This window comes from Panthera pardus, unplaced genomic scaffold, assembly GCF_024362965.1.
Source record: "Panthera pardus isolate Hobbes unplaced genomic scaffold, ASM2436296v1 HiC_scaffold_15, whole genome shotgun sequence".
NCBI classification, from domain to species: Eukaryota; Metazoa; Chordata; class Mammalia; order Carnivora; family Felidae; genus Panthera; species Panthera pardus.
The window spans coordinates 84,063,190-84,077,550 of NW_026526710.1; the positions used below are offsets into that span (position 1 = coordinate 84,063,190).

The window sequence follows — 14,361 nt, forward strand, 5'->3', positions numbered from 1 at the left end:
GGTGGGGCGGGGCTTCCCGTGCGTTTGCGCAGAAGGCAGCGGGACGCGGGGCGGACAGCGCGGGAGAGAGAGAGTAGGAGGCGCCCGGCGGGAGCGGGGATGGGGGCAGCAGTGCGCGGGAAGATCCGGCCCCGCTGGGTGGCCGTCGGAGGAGGGTCAGCCAGGGCCAGCGCACTGCGCATCACTGCGACTTCGCCCTCGGATCAGATCAGCCAGTCCTGGCTGTCACTGTGTAACAAAGGCTCTCCGCAGCGAGTCTGTTAACTATTAAACTGTTAACTAGCCTCGGGGACGTAAAAACACATAGTGCCATCACTCCGCCTCAGCAAACAGTGTGCTGGCCAGAACCGTCGCTCTGTAATTTTGCTTGACACTCTCCGCACCCCAGGCTTGCCCATTTCTCACAGGGGAAAAAAAAAGGGGGGGGGGGGGAATTATTTGTTCTATACAAAGCAAAAAGTCCTAATTATTCCTAAAGATCTGAAGCACTTCTCCGCTTCAGATAGGCGAGTACTTGCATGAATGCCCTGTCTTGTCTCAACAGTATATTGTTTACATAAATCCTAAAGGATCCATAGCACTTTGAATGGACTCTGGAATACCAACTCCCTAGCTGAGCACTCCTAGTAAGATTTACAAACGTTTGATTAAAAAAAAAGGGGGGGGAGGGGGACTTGAAATCCCAGCCTGTGATAAAGTAATCCGACATTTATTAAGGCCCTTTTCAGCATTAATAGTTCATTCCAAAAAGACCTACACAAGTTACACATCCAGGTCATGGTTCTAGGGACTCAACACAGCTCTTCCACATTAGAGCCTCATAAATGTGAGTTCCCTTCCCCCCTGCTTACCTCCTCCATAGGAATACATGGCCATGGAGAAGGAAACACTTTTCCAAACATTCCAAACATTCTTTAGCCTTTACATATGACAGAATACATTGGATTTCACATATTGAACCATCCTTGCATCTCTGGAATAAACCCCACTTGTTTATTGCTAAATTATACTTTGTTAAAGAGGTTTTGAATCTGTGTTTATGAGAGATACTGGTGTGTAGTTTTCTTTCATGCATTGTATTTGTCTGGTTTGGGTATCAGAGTAATAGTGGCTTCATAGAATGACTTATTCCTTTTTTTCCATTTTTCTGGAAGAGATTGTGTAGAATTGGTCTTATTGTTCTTTAAAAGTTTGGTAGAATTCTCCAGCGAAACCATATGGGCTTGCAAATTTCTTTTTCGGAAGGTTTTAATTCATGAATTTAATTTCCATAACAGTTCCAGGACTATTCAAATGATCTATTTCAGACTGGGTGACTTGTGATAGTTTATACTTCTTGAGGAATTGATCCATTTCACCTAAATTGTCAAATCTATGTGTGCTGTTGTTCATAATAGTCCCTTACTATCCTTTTAATGTCTGCAGGGTTTATATTGATATCCTGTTTAATTCCTGATACTAGTAATTTGTGACTTCTCTCATTTTTTTGTTGTCAGCCTTACTAGAGGTTTGTCAGTCTTGCTGATCTTTTCAAAGAGCCAGCTTTTTGTCTCTGATTTTCTCTATTTTTCTTTTTTCAATTTCATTAATTTCTGTTCTTTATTATTCCTTCTGCTTGCTTTGTGTTTGTTTTCCCTTTTTTTTTTTTTCTAGTTGCTACAGGGCAAGAGTTTAAATTATTGATCTGAGATGTTTTCTCTTTTCAAATGTATACATTTAGTGTTATACCTTTCCTATACACTTTAAAAATAGTAAACCAGATTATACTAACAGATTCCCTAACAGTTCTCAAAACTGCTGATTCTCCCCATGACTTCTAGCAGAGCAATGAGCCTCTTGAAGTCATGGCTACATCTGTAATACAACGTCAATACTGTTCCAGATTTCAGTCCCAGTTCCAACTCCAGAAGTGGTTAAAAACAAAACTTCAGCTATAGTGATCTGGATCAGCCCCTGGTTGAGTGACTTATCAGATACATAACTGTTCAGTTGATCCATGAGTTAGTCAGTTAACTGTTCTAAGCCAATGCTTGTAAAATGCTTAGCACAAGGTTTGGCATATAGAAATCAATCAATAGATTTTAGCTAGTGCTATGATTATTACTCAACAAGACTTCTTTGTTCTAAAACACAGGTATGAGGAAACATTTTATCTGGCAGGTACTCCAAAGTGAAGTAAATCTAGGCAAATTTGCAAACAAACCTGAGAAATTGAAGGAACACAAACATTCACAAACTCCTCCTGACTTCCCCTGGCAAAGACATTTTTGTAAACATTTACAAAAGCCAAATCCACTCCTAAATTTCCTCAGGTAAAAATACACCATAAAAAGCAGTCAGTCTTCTTCCACTGTAGGGCAAAAATAAGCAATCCTGATTATATTTTTAATGTTCTAATTCTTTCTGTCACTCATGCATAAAATGTGCTTGAACAGCCTTTTCCTACCCATTGATAATTATATTTGTCATTATATAGGTATAACCATAGAGAGCTGGTTCCCTCAAACAAATGGACACTTCAGCAAAGATGGAATCCCAATACAAATACAATATCTACACAGATAATTTGCATTATTTCCAGGTCTTTTTTTTTCTTCAAATTTTTATTTAAATTCTAGTTAGTTAACATATAGTGTAATATTGTTTTCAGGAGTAGGATTTAGTGATTCGCCACTTACCTAAAACACCCAGTGCTCATCACAACCAGTAGCCTCCTTAATGCCTATCACCCATTTCGCGCTCTCGCCCCCCCCCCCCACCTGCTTCCCTTCATCAACCCTCAGGTGGTTCTCTATCGTAAAGAGACTCTTACGGTGTGTTTCCCTCTTTTTCTCCCCCTTCCCATATGTTCATCTGTTTTGTTTCTTAAATTCCACATATGAGTGAAATCATACTATATTTGTATTTCTCTAACTTATTTCGCTCAGCATAATACATTCTAGCTCCATCCACTTTGTTGCAAATGACAAGATTTCATTCCTTTTGATGGCCGAGCAATACTCCATTGTGTATACACATCTTCTTTATCCATTCATCAGTCCATGGACATTTGGGCTCTTTCCATAGTTTGACTATTGTTGATAATGCTGCTATAAACATTGGGGTACATGTTACCCCTCCAAATATGTATTTTTGTATCTTTTGGGTAAATACCTAGTAGTGCAATTGCTGGGTCATAGGGTAGTTCTACTTTTAACTTTTTGAGGAACCTCCATACTGTTTTCCAGAGTGGCTGCACCAGTTTGCATTCCCACCAACAGTGCAAAGAGGGTTCCTCTTTCTCTGCATCCTTGCCAACACTTGTTTGTGTTGTTAATTTTAGCCATTCTGACAGGTGTGAGGTGGTATCTCATCTTGACTTTGATTTGTATTTCCCTGATGAGTGATGTTGACATTGTTTTCATATGTCTGGTTAGCCATCTAGCTGTCTTCTTTGGAAAAATGTCTACTCGTGTTCTTCCCATTTCTTAACTGGATTATTTGTTTTTAGGGTGTTGAGTTTGATAAATTCTTTATAGGTTTTGGATAGTAATCCTTTATCAGATGTGCCATTTACAAATATCTTCTCCCATTCAATACACTGCCTTTCAGTCTTGTTGATGGTTTCTTTCACTGTGCAGAAGCTTTTTCCTGAAGTCCCAATAGGTCATTTTTGCTTTTGTTGCCCTTGCCTCCAGTGACATGTCTAGTAAGAAGTTGCTGCAACCAAAGTCAAAGAGCCCACCTCTGTTCTCCTCTAGGATTTTGATAGTTTTCTGTCTCACAGTTAGGTCTTTCACCCATTTTGAATTTATTTTTGTGTATGGTATAAAGAAGTAGTCCAGTTTCCTAGCACCACTTGCTGAAGAGACAGTCTTTTTTCCATTGGGTATTCTCTTCTGCTTTGTTGAAGATTAGTTGACCATACAGTTATGGGTCCATTTCTGGGTTTTCTATTCTGTTCTATTGATCTATGTTTCTGTTTTTTGTGCTAATACTATACTGTCTTGACGATAACAGCTTTGTAATGTAGCTTGAAGTACAGAATTCTGATGCCTCCTGCTTTGCTTTTCTTTTTCAGGATTGCTTTGGCTAGTCAGGGTCTTTCATGGTTCCATACAAATTTTAGGATTGTTTGTTCTAGCTCTGAAAAAAATGCTGGTGTTATTTTGATCGGGACTTCATTAATGTGCAGATTGCTTTGGATAGTATAGAAATTTTAACAATGTTTGTTCTTCCAATCCGTGTGCATGGAATGTCTTTCCATTTCCTTGTGTCATTATCAGTTTCTTTCATAAGTGTTCTATAGTTTTCAGCATACAGATCTTTTACCTCTTTGTTAGGTTTCTTGCTAGGTATCTTATGGGTTTTGGTGCAATTGTAAATGGGATTGATTCCTTGATTTATTTTTCTGCTACTTCATTATTGGTATATAGAAATGCAACAGATTTCCATACATTTATTTTATATCCTGTGACTTTGCTGAATATGTGTATTACTTGTAGCAATATTTTGGTGGCATCTTTCAGGTTTTCTATGTAGTATCATGTTGTCTGCAAGTAGTGAAAGTTTGACTTCTTTCTTGCCCACTTGGATGCCTTTTATTTCTTTTTGTTGTCTGATTGCTGAGGCTAAGACTTCCAGTACTACGTTAAATAATAATGGTGAGAGTTTATTTCCCTATCTTCTTCCTGACTGTAGATAAATCTTAGTTTTTCCCCAAGGAGGATATTAGCTGTGAGTCTTTCGTGTATGGCTTTTATGATGTTGAGGTGTGTTCCATCTATCCCTACTTTGTTGAGGATTTTAATCAAGAATTGATGCTGTATTTTGTCAAATGTTTTTCCTGTATCTATTGAGAGGATCATATAGTTCTTATCCTTTATTAATGTAGTGTATCACACTGGTTGATTTGCAAATATTGAACCACCCCTGCAGCCCAAGAATAAATCCCACTGATCATAGTGAATAATTCTTTTCATGTATATTGCATTCCATTTGCTAATTCCTTGTTGAAATTTTTTGCATCCATGTTCATCAGGGATATTGGCCTATAATTCTCCCTTTTAGTTGGGTCTTTGTCTGGTTTGGGAATCAAGGTAATGCTGGACTCGTAGAATGAGTTTGTAAGTTTTCCTTCCATTTCTATTTTTTTGGAACAGTTTGAGAAGAATTGATATTGACTCTTCTGTAAATGTCTGGTAGAATTACCCTGGGAAGCCATCTGGCTCTGTACTTCTGTTTGATGGGAGATTTTTGATTACCAAATCAATTTCTTTGCTGGTTATGGGTTTGTTCAAATTATCTATTTCTTCCTGTTTCAGTTTTGGTGGTTTGTACATTTCTAGGAATTTGTCCATTTCTTCCAGATTGCCCAATTTGTTGGCATATAACTTTTCATAATATCCTTACAATTGTTTGTATTTCTATGGTGTTGGTTGTAATCTCTTCCATTCATGACTTTATTCATTTGGGTTCTTTCCCTTTTCTTTTTGATAAGTCTGGCTGGGGGTTATCAATTTTATTAATTCTTTCAAAGAACCAGCTCTTAGTTTCATTGATCTGTTCTACCATTATCTTTGTTTCTATTGTCATTTAATTTCTGTTCTAATCTTTATTATTTTCCTTCTTCTGCTGGCTTTAGGCTTTATTTGCCGTTCCTTTGCTAGCTCCTTTAGGTGTTAGGTTAGGTTGTGTATTTGAGACTTTTCTTCCTTCTTGAGGTAAGCCTGTATTGCATTATACTTCCCTTTTAGGACTGTTTTTGCCTCATTCCTAAGGTTTTGGACAGTTGTGTTTTCATTTTCATTTGCTTTCATGTACTTTTTAATTTCTTATTTAACTTCCTGGTTAACCCATTCATTCGTTGGTAGGATGTTCTTTAACCTCCATACATTGATGGTCTTTACAAATTTTTTCTTGTGGTTGACTTCAAGTTTCATAGCATTGCGGTCTGAAAGTATGCAAGGTATGATCTCAATCTTTTTGTACTTGTTGAGGGATGATTTATGAACCAATATGTGATATAATCTGGAGAATATTCCATGTGCACTTGAAAAGAATGTGATTCTGCTGCTTGAAGATGAAATACTCTGAATATACCTCCTAAGTGCATCTGGTCCAGTGTGTCATTCAAAGCCATTGTTTCCTTGTTGAATTTCTGTCCATTGCTGTAAGCAGGGTGTTAAAGTCCCCTACTATTATTGTATTATTATCAATGAGTTTATGTTTGTGATTAATTGATTTATATATTTGGTTTCTATCAAGTTAGGGGCATAAATATCTACAATTGTTAGATCTTCTTGATAGACAGACTCCTTAATTATGATGTAATGCCCTTCATCTCTTGTTAGTCTTTGGTTTAAAATCTAGTTTGTCTGATATAAGTATTGCTACTCTGGCTTTCTTTTGACATCCATTAGCATGATAGATGGTTCTCCATCCCTTCACTTTCAATCTGTGGGTGTCTCTAGGTCTAAAATGAGTATCTTCTGGGTAGCATATAGATGGGTCTTGTTTTTGTTATCCATTCTGATACCCTATGTCTTTTGATTGGAGCATTTATTCCATTTACATTCAGAGTGATTATTGATAGATATTAACATAGTGCCTTGTGTAAAGTTGGTGTTTCTGGTGATGTTCTCTGTTACTTTCTAGTTTTTGTTGTTTTTGGTCCTTTTTTCCCCAAAGAGTCCCCTTTAATATTTCTTGTAAGGCTGGTTTAGTGGTCACAAATTCCTTTAGTTTTTCTTTCTGTTTGTCCGGAAAACTATCCAGGTCTTTTAAGTACTATATTAGCATACGTTAACTTTTTCCTTCAAAAATATCTAAATCTCTAATATGTATAGACTATTTGGTTGATCCCTCAATAATTTCCTATCTATTAACAATAATATCTAAAATTTTCTAAATTTTGTATATTTTTATTCACTTTCAAATAAAGCACCTATGACTGAAGTTGTTTTTATCCATGTATATTTATAATACCAAATGTCAATTGAGAATCTCTGATCAATTGGACTGCAGCAGCAGAAATGAAAAGTAGAGAGCAATGGGTATTATCTGACCACAAATCTCATACAAATGTCTGAAGTTCATTGCACAGGTAGGGCAATTTTCCTCACCGACTTCAAACAATGACAAGTTAATTATATGCAGGTTATCTTATTGTAAATACATTCTTAGGCACATTTTCCTTATAAATACATCTTTAGGAGTAGGCAAATAATGAGAGTAAATATTTGATTGTAGAACATGGCTGCAATATTAAACTTATTTTTAAAAATCTCTTTTTGTCTCTACCACAAGTAAATAGAACAAGAGTAAGATGGTATAGATAAGGAAAATTCCAGATATCCTATTTAACTTTGTAAAGGGTTTAGGGTTCCAGACAGTTCTATGAAATTCAGTTGCTGGTGTTCCTAAGTCAGAAGCTTGTGAATCATCCAGGTCATCCTCAAAATTGATTCTATCACTGCATCCCAGAGATTTTTCCTCATAAACATCTAATGAGTGCTCTTCTCTTTTATTCCTAGTACCATTTTGCCAGATCTGCCTTTCATGATTAGTTGCCTACTACCTGCTTACAATATCTCAACAGGTTCTTCTTCCTTCTAGTCTCCAATTCCTCAGTCTCATATTCCATAGAACAGTGAGTCTAAAATTAAAATCTGACCACATCACTTCTTGCCTAAGACTTTCCAATGTCTTCCAATAACTAAAGTTCCAATTCCTTACCAGAGCATCCAAAATCTTCCTCTCTCCAGCTTTATCATTTGCCATTTCCATCCCAAGCCTACAGCCTAGCAACAGTGAGCTATTTTTAGATCCCTGGAGCTAGAGCATCCTTTCCTCACTTCCATACCCTTGCTCAAGCCCCCTTCTCTACCAGAGTATCGTTCTTACTCCTTCCTCCCAACTCCTTTTTCTTGGTCTAGGACTCAGGACCCTTTCTGATTCAGCCTAGGGGTCACCAATGGAGGAGGCATGTGCTGATCACACTTTCCCTCCCACTAGTGCCCTCTCAGTATTCCTTGATTCTCTGATCATCTCTATCACACACTCACTAAGTCGTCATTCTACGGGTCTGTCTTTCTCACTGGGCCCAGAGTTCCTTGAGGGAAGGTACAGTTTGGTCATAGCTATGTCTCCAGCACAGGGCCTAGCACTTAGTATGTGCTCCATAAGCATTTTTGAATGAACATAGGTACAAATGTGATATAGAAGATGGCATGTAAGAACCTGGAAATATACTTTTATTACAACCATACAGAAAAACGTGAACTAATTTATTTATCTGTCACTAGCAAGAGAACTAGCCAAGTTTTCTAGCTTTTCCTGAGACATCTACTAAAGGTAAAATTGTTTTCTTTCTTTCCCAGCCTAGGAAACAGAGAGAGTCTAAAATTGCTGCAGCAGCATGATAACAGTTAAAATGAAAAATGTGCACATATAGGACCTACCCAAAGTGCTCAATGCATCCGCATAAGTGTACAAGTAATGTGAATGATGAAGAGGGCAATGGAGTTCTTGCAAGCTGGAATCCCCATGTCAGAAAGTTCCCTACCCGAACAAAAATATCATTTAGGACCTGTAAGGTTGATGCTAGAAGGAAGTAAAGATTAGTCTCTAGGTATCCTTCTTTTCCTGATTCTATCACTGATTACTGTATCACTCCCTGCCACCTGCCATCACCCTACTCTCTTCCTCGGCACTCTGGCAGAAATATGGATACATAGCTCTCTCTTTGCTTTCTTATAGCAGGGCCAGAATATTCAAATGAACTTTGCTAAAGGAAGCAAAAACATAATTTACCACCATGTACTATGATCCTAGAGCCTGATATAGTCTATTCATCTTTAATAAATGAAGCAGCAATGTTAATTCAATAAGTTCGTCAAATTCTCAAATCTCCTTAAGTGATTATGAGGTGCACACCCAGTAAGTCCCAGGCTCCCTCCATATATTTGAGGACAGCTGATTATGCTCTACCCATAAATACAATCTTAGACATCCAAACTCTTCAAATTCCAGGCAAAGGTGCATGGTAAACACAGCCTCAACCCCCACCTGGGGCTTATCATCATATGCCAGCTTCCTGACTAAAGACCTGACTCTTCCTCATGTAATCTTTCTTAGAAATGACTTCATTTTCTGGGGTGCCTGGGTGGCTAAGTTGGTTGGGCGTCTAACTTTGGCTCAGGTCATGATCTCACAGTTTGTGAGTTTGAGCCCTGCATTGGGCTCTGTGCTGACAGTTCAGAGCCTGGTGCCTTCTTTGGATTCTGTGTCTCCCTCTCTCTCTGCTCCTCCTCTGCTCACATATTCTCTCTCTCAAAAATAAACATTAAAAAATTGTTTTTTAAAAAATAAATGGCTTTATTTTCATGTGGTACTAGCTTACCAAAAAAAATGGCCTAATTTTTGTATGTCCAGACAATTTAAACATGATTTAATACAATGCAACAACCTTAATCGTCATAAAAGAGATACATGCAGTCAAGCTGGAGGTGGAATCTTTAAGAGGATTCTTTCCCATCTGGAATGCCTGTGAGTGATAAACAGAAACATAAGTAACTCGTATACCTGGTAAATTAGCCTGTCCACAAGCTTGTCATCAAAATGTATTCTGTCAGCAAAGTTTTTCCCAGGATAAAAATTCTGGTTGGTCCTATGACATTATGTGCCTTATTAATTAAAAATTATGATTTAATGTTTAGTATAAGTGGAGGTACATATATGTTTTGAAATTTAATAATATAAATGAGCACCAGTGAACCCTTCACTTGACTTGGGGACTACAGTTCCTCCCATATCCCATCCTTCTGCCATCCAAAAATCATTATTATCCTGAATTCTGTTTAACATTTCCTTGCTTGTAGAAAAAATAGTTATGCACATATACCAATAATTCATTGTTCAGCTTTAAGTTTATTTATTTTGCGAGAGACAGAGATAGCATGAGTGGGGGAGGGGCAGAGAAAGAAGGAGAAAGAGAATCCCAACCTGGCTCCTCTGTGCTGCCAACACAGAGCCCAACATGGGGTTTGAACTCATGAAACCATGAGATCATGACCTAAGCCAAAACCTGGAGTCAGACACTTAACCGACTGAGTCATCCAGGAGCCCCCATTGTTTAGCTTTGCTTGGAGAACTACTGAGCTTTACAAAAATGGGATTACAATGTATGTAGCCTTCTAGGACTTTTTTTTTTCTTTTTTTTTAATGTTTTATTTTTGAGAGAGAGAGAGAGAGACAGGCAGAACATGAGCAGGGAAGGGGCAGAGAGAGAGGGAGACACAGAATCCGAAGCAGGCTCCAGGTTCTGAGCTGTCAGCACACAGTCTGACGTGGGGCTCGAACCCACAGACCATGAGATCATGACCTGAGCCGAAGTCAGACGCCTGACTGGGCCACCCAGGCGCCCCAGACTTTTTTTCTTAATAAGAATTCTCTTCACAACATTCTTCATAATAATCCCAAACTGGCAGCAATCTAATTGCCCATTTAACCTCAGAAAGGATAAAATGAAGCATATATACACACAATGGAACACTATCCATTATGTAATGGAAATGAAATGTAAGTAATGAAAATAAGACACTGCTACTCTCAACAATATGGATCTCATGGACATGTTTATGAGCGAATCTAGACATAAAAGAATTCATGTTGTATGCTTCCATTAATAGAAATGTTCAAAATTAACAAGATTAACTTAACGATTTTCGCAGTTGGGACAGTGATTACTTCTGGAGGAAGTGGGTAAATGCCTGGGAGAAGGCATGAAGGGGAATGTTGGAGATGCATGAAGGTAATGTTCTATTTTTAGATATGACTGGTGGGTAAACAAGGATGGGCATTTTCAAAAAAACCATACAACTGTCTACTTATGACTTATTCACATTTTCAAAGATTTGTCCATGTTTTCACAAAAAGCAGTATTTCATCTTCATGGAATAGAACTGGATATTTAGTACTTGGGTGTTACGTGATTTCAAATATTTTTAATTCTGCCATGTTAAAATTGTTGAAGTCAGAGGCCGTAAGTTCAATAGCAGAGATATTAAGAACAGGAAGGGTTGACAGGTGTGCTTTTCAGAATGAGGAACACTAGGTTTATCTTTATTTAAATATATAAGAAAGACCAGGGAGAAATATGCATTTATTGTTAGATGTAAGCTGAATCTATATTTATTTTTGACATTGTCTTCATGCAGTTGTTTTTTTCCCTATGTGTATATCCCAGGTAGGATAAAGAGCTTTTCTGTAATCTTCAGCGGTTTAATAATTCCAATGATTGCTGACATAAAACCAGAGTATAAAAGTTTAGGACAAAAAGTTTATTTGTTGGAATGTTTGTTTCAGAAGATTTTATTTTGTTCACTTAATGTTGCAAACTACATTTGTCATAGGACGCTGATTTTGCTCATCAATCTCGTGATAATTAATTACTATGATCTCCCAGCTGGTTATAAGTAACCAAACAATTAAGTATTGAGCACTTTCTTACTGAGTTAGGAATATACCTAAAAGGACTCCTCTTTGCCAAAGTTTATTTTACAAATACAAAATAAGTAATGATTCCAATAGATCAAACATCAATCACGAAACGAAATCTCATCCTTTCACGATGGAACTTCCGGAAGCTGGTAAGATGTGAGGTTGAAACATGGCTCTTTGCTTAATACAAAATATCCTGGCATTCCACACAGGAGGTTCCTCCTCTTCTCCAGGAACTTATATTGGAGTCTGCCAGGATTCAGTGTAAGGGCTTCTTTTCTTCCTACACTCTCTCGGTGATCTGGTCTTGTGGCTCTATTTATTTTATTTTTTTAAGATTAGCTTTTTTTTAATGCTGATTTTTGAGAGAGAAAGAGACAGAGCGTGAGCAGGGGAGGGGCAGAGAGAGACACAGACACAGAATCGGAAGCAGGCTCCAGGCTCTGAGCTGTCAGCACAGAGCCCGACGCGGGGCTTGAACTCAGGAGCTGTGAGATCATGACCTGAGCCGAATCTGGAGGCTTAACCGACCGAGCCCCCCAGGCGGCCCTCGGGGTTTTAAATACCATCTATTACACACACATCTTTCCCCAGACCTCCTCCTCTTCACTTCTCAAGGTCAACATGTCCAGAACGGAACTCCTCTTGATCTTCATCCCCAAACTTGCTCCTCCCACGGTCATCCCCCTCTCAGATGATGGCAACCCTATCCTCCCAAGTCATTAGTACAAAAACCTTGGAGTTAAGCTTGACTCCTCTCTCTCAGACCCCACATCATACCATGTCCAAAATGTATTAAACTTCAAGTATCTTGGGGCGCCTGGATGGCTCAGTCGGTTACGTGTTGGACCCTTGATTCCCACCCAGGTCATGATCTTAGCGTTCGTTGAGCTCAAGCCCCGCATCAGGCCCTGCGCACTGACAGTTTGGATCCTGCCAGGATTCTTTCCCTCTCTGTCCCTGCCCCTCCCCCCCGGCCGATTCTGTCTCTGTCTCTCCAGATCAACCTAAAAAACCCCAAAAAGAATTAGGTACAACTTCAAGTAGCTTCACAGCCCAATCCAACCTCGTCGGCCCTCTCCTGAACCTAGCACATCGCCTCTCTCTCCCGGATTCCTGCCATTGCCTCCTGACCACTCTCCTCCCTGTCCCTGTGTCCCCAGCAGCCCCCCTCTGAGCACAGCAGCCCGGTGCGCCTATTGCAACATGCACAGCTTGGGCCTGATGCCCTCTGTCCGGCTTCGGCTTCAACCTCTCCGGACCCACTGCGCCCCTGGTCACCTCCTGCCTCAGGCCCTTGCCCTCGCTCTCCTCTCCCCCGCAACCTTGTCCCCTAACATCCGAGTGGCCACCCACTCCCACCGCCTTCATGTCTTACTCCCGTGCCGCTTGCTCCACGAGGCCTGCTGGCCTCTGTCACCGCCTCTCCCCACACTCCGTCTTCCCGGCCCGCGTTATGTTCCTCCCATGCGCCTGGCACCATCTCCCATCCTCGTATGTTGCTCCTTTATCCCATTTCCTGTCCCTCGAGGAACAGGAACTTGTGAGGCGCAAGCAACGTGTGAGGTCCATAACGCCCCGTCGCTAACTCCTGGAAAAGCTCCGGGCACACAGCAGGCGCTTAATAAATACCTGTCAAACGGACGGGAGGCTCGCCTAAGGCGCCTGCGCCCTGCCGCCTCTCCGCGGCACGCGGCAGAACGTTCCGGCCAGGGCCGACGCGTCCACCGCGGGCCTTGCGGGCGGCGCAAAAGGCTCGCTTGCCTCTGTGACGGCCGGGAAAGCGGCCCGCGCGGCGTCGGCGCCTGCGGCTCCCCCGCGGCCGCACTCCGCCCACACGGCCGTGCGCTTCCTCCGGGGCCGCCGGGCCTCGCGCCTGAGCCCCGCGGACGTCAACCCCGGCCCTTCCCTCCCGGACCGGCCGGGACGCCGGGCGGGCGCCGGCGTCAGCAACGTAGGCGGGAAACGCTGGGCGCCCGGGGCACGCCGGGAGCACCCGATACGTGGGGCGGGCTGCGCACGTGACACGCGGCAGGCCGGGACGCTCGGGGCACGCCGGGAGCGTGTGGTGCGCGGGGCACGCTGGGAGGGCGGAGAGGGGAGCGCGGGAGAGGCGGCCGAGGAGCGCGGGCCCTGAGGCCGGGAGGCGAACGGCCCTCGAAGGCGAACCCGGGCCGACCGGGAGACATCGGGGTGAGGGAGCCGGGCAGGGAGCGGGGAGGCCGCTGCAGGCCCTGCCGTCTCCCCTCCCGCGAGAAGGGAGAAGGCTCGTGCTTCTCCCTCGGGAGGCCGTGGCTTCCACGCGTTTTACAAACGTGCTCCCGGACGTGGTTCCCCGCCAGGAAGCGATCCGCGGCGGCGGGGGGGGGGAGGGGGGACCCCGTGCCAGCGCCCGGAGCAGCGCGAGCCGCGAGCCGACCTTGTGGGCCAGTGGTGATGGCGGAGGTGGCGGGGGGAGGACGGGCCCCAGGTTCCCATCTTCAGGGCACCTTTTTTGACGCGTTAGTCACAGGGTCGGCGCTTACACCCTGGATTTCAGCCGAATGAAGGCCTTGGCCATGTTTCCACCGCGGTCCTCTAGCCTCCGGGCCGCAGTTTGGCCCGCGGGCCCCACAGGCCGAGGGCTGCTCAGACCCCGGCCCCGGGGCCAGGCTTGCTTGCCAGTGGGCTCTGCGAGCCGTCGAGGGCGGGCCCCTGCGGGCCCCTGCTGCTGGGTGATCGCCCCGAGCAGCAGGAGGGCAGTGTGGAACCCCGGTTCCCGAACAACACGTGAGCGCCGGCGGCAGGGTATCCGGGGGGGAAAAGAGAAGACGCTCTCTATCTGCGACTTGTCCTGGTCGCGAACTCGAAAACCAGATTTCTGCGCGCTCCTGAACAGAG

At 42.5% G+C, this 14,361-nt stretch overlaps 1 protein-coding gene across 1 annotated transcript in view; it reads left to right on the top strand.

Moving 5' to 3' along the window:
• The first annotated feature begins 13,564 nt into the window (after positions 1–13,564).
• The window catches only part of CUNH18orf63 (chromosome unknown C18orf63 homolog), a 33,513-nt gene continuing 32,716 nt past the window's right edge, over positions 13,565–14,361 (top strand). Inside the window, exon 1 of the mRNA XM_053902843.1 lies at positions 13,565–13,674. The gene's annotated coding sequence lies outside the window, so the exon portion shown is untranslated. The remainder of the gene's footprint in view (positions 13,675–14,361) is intronic.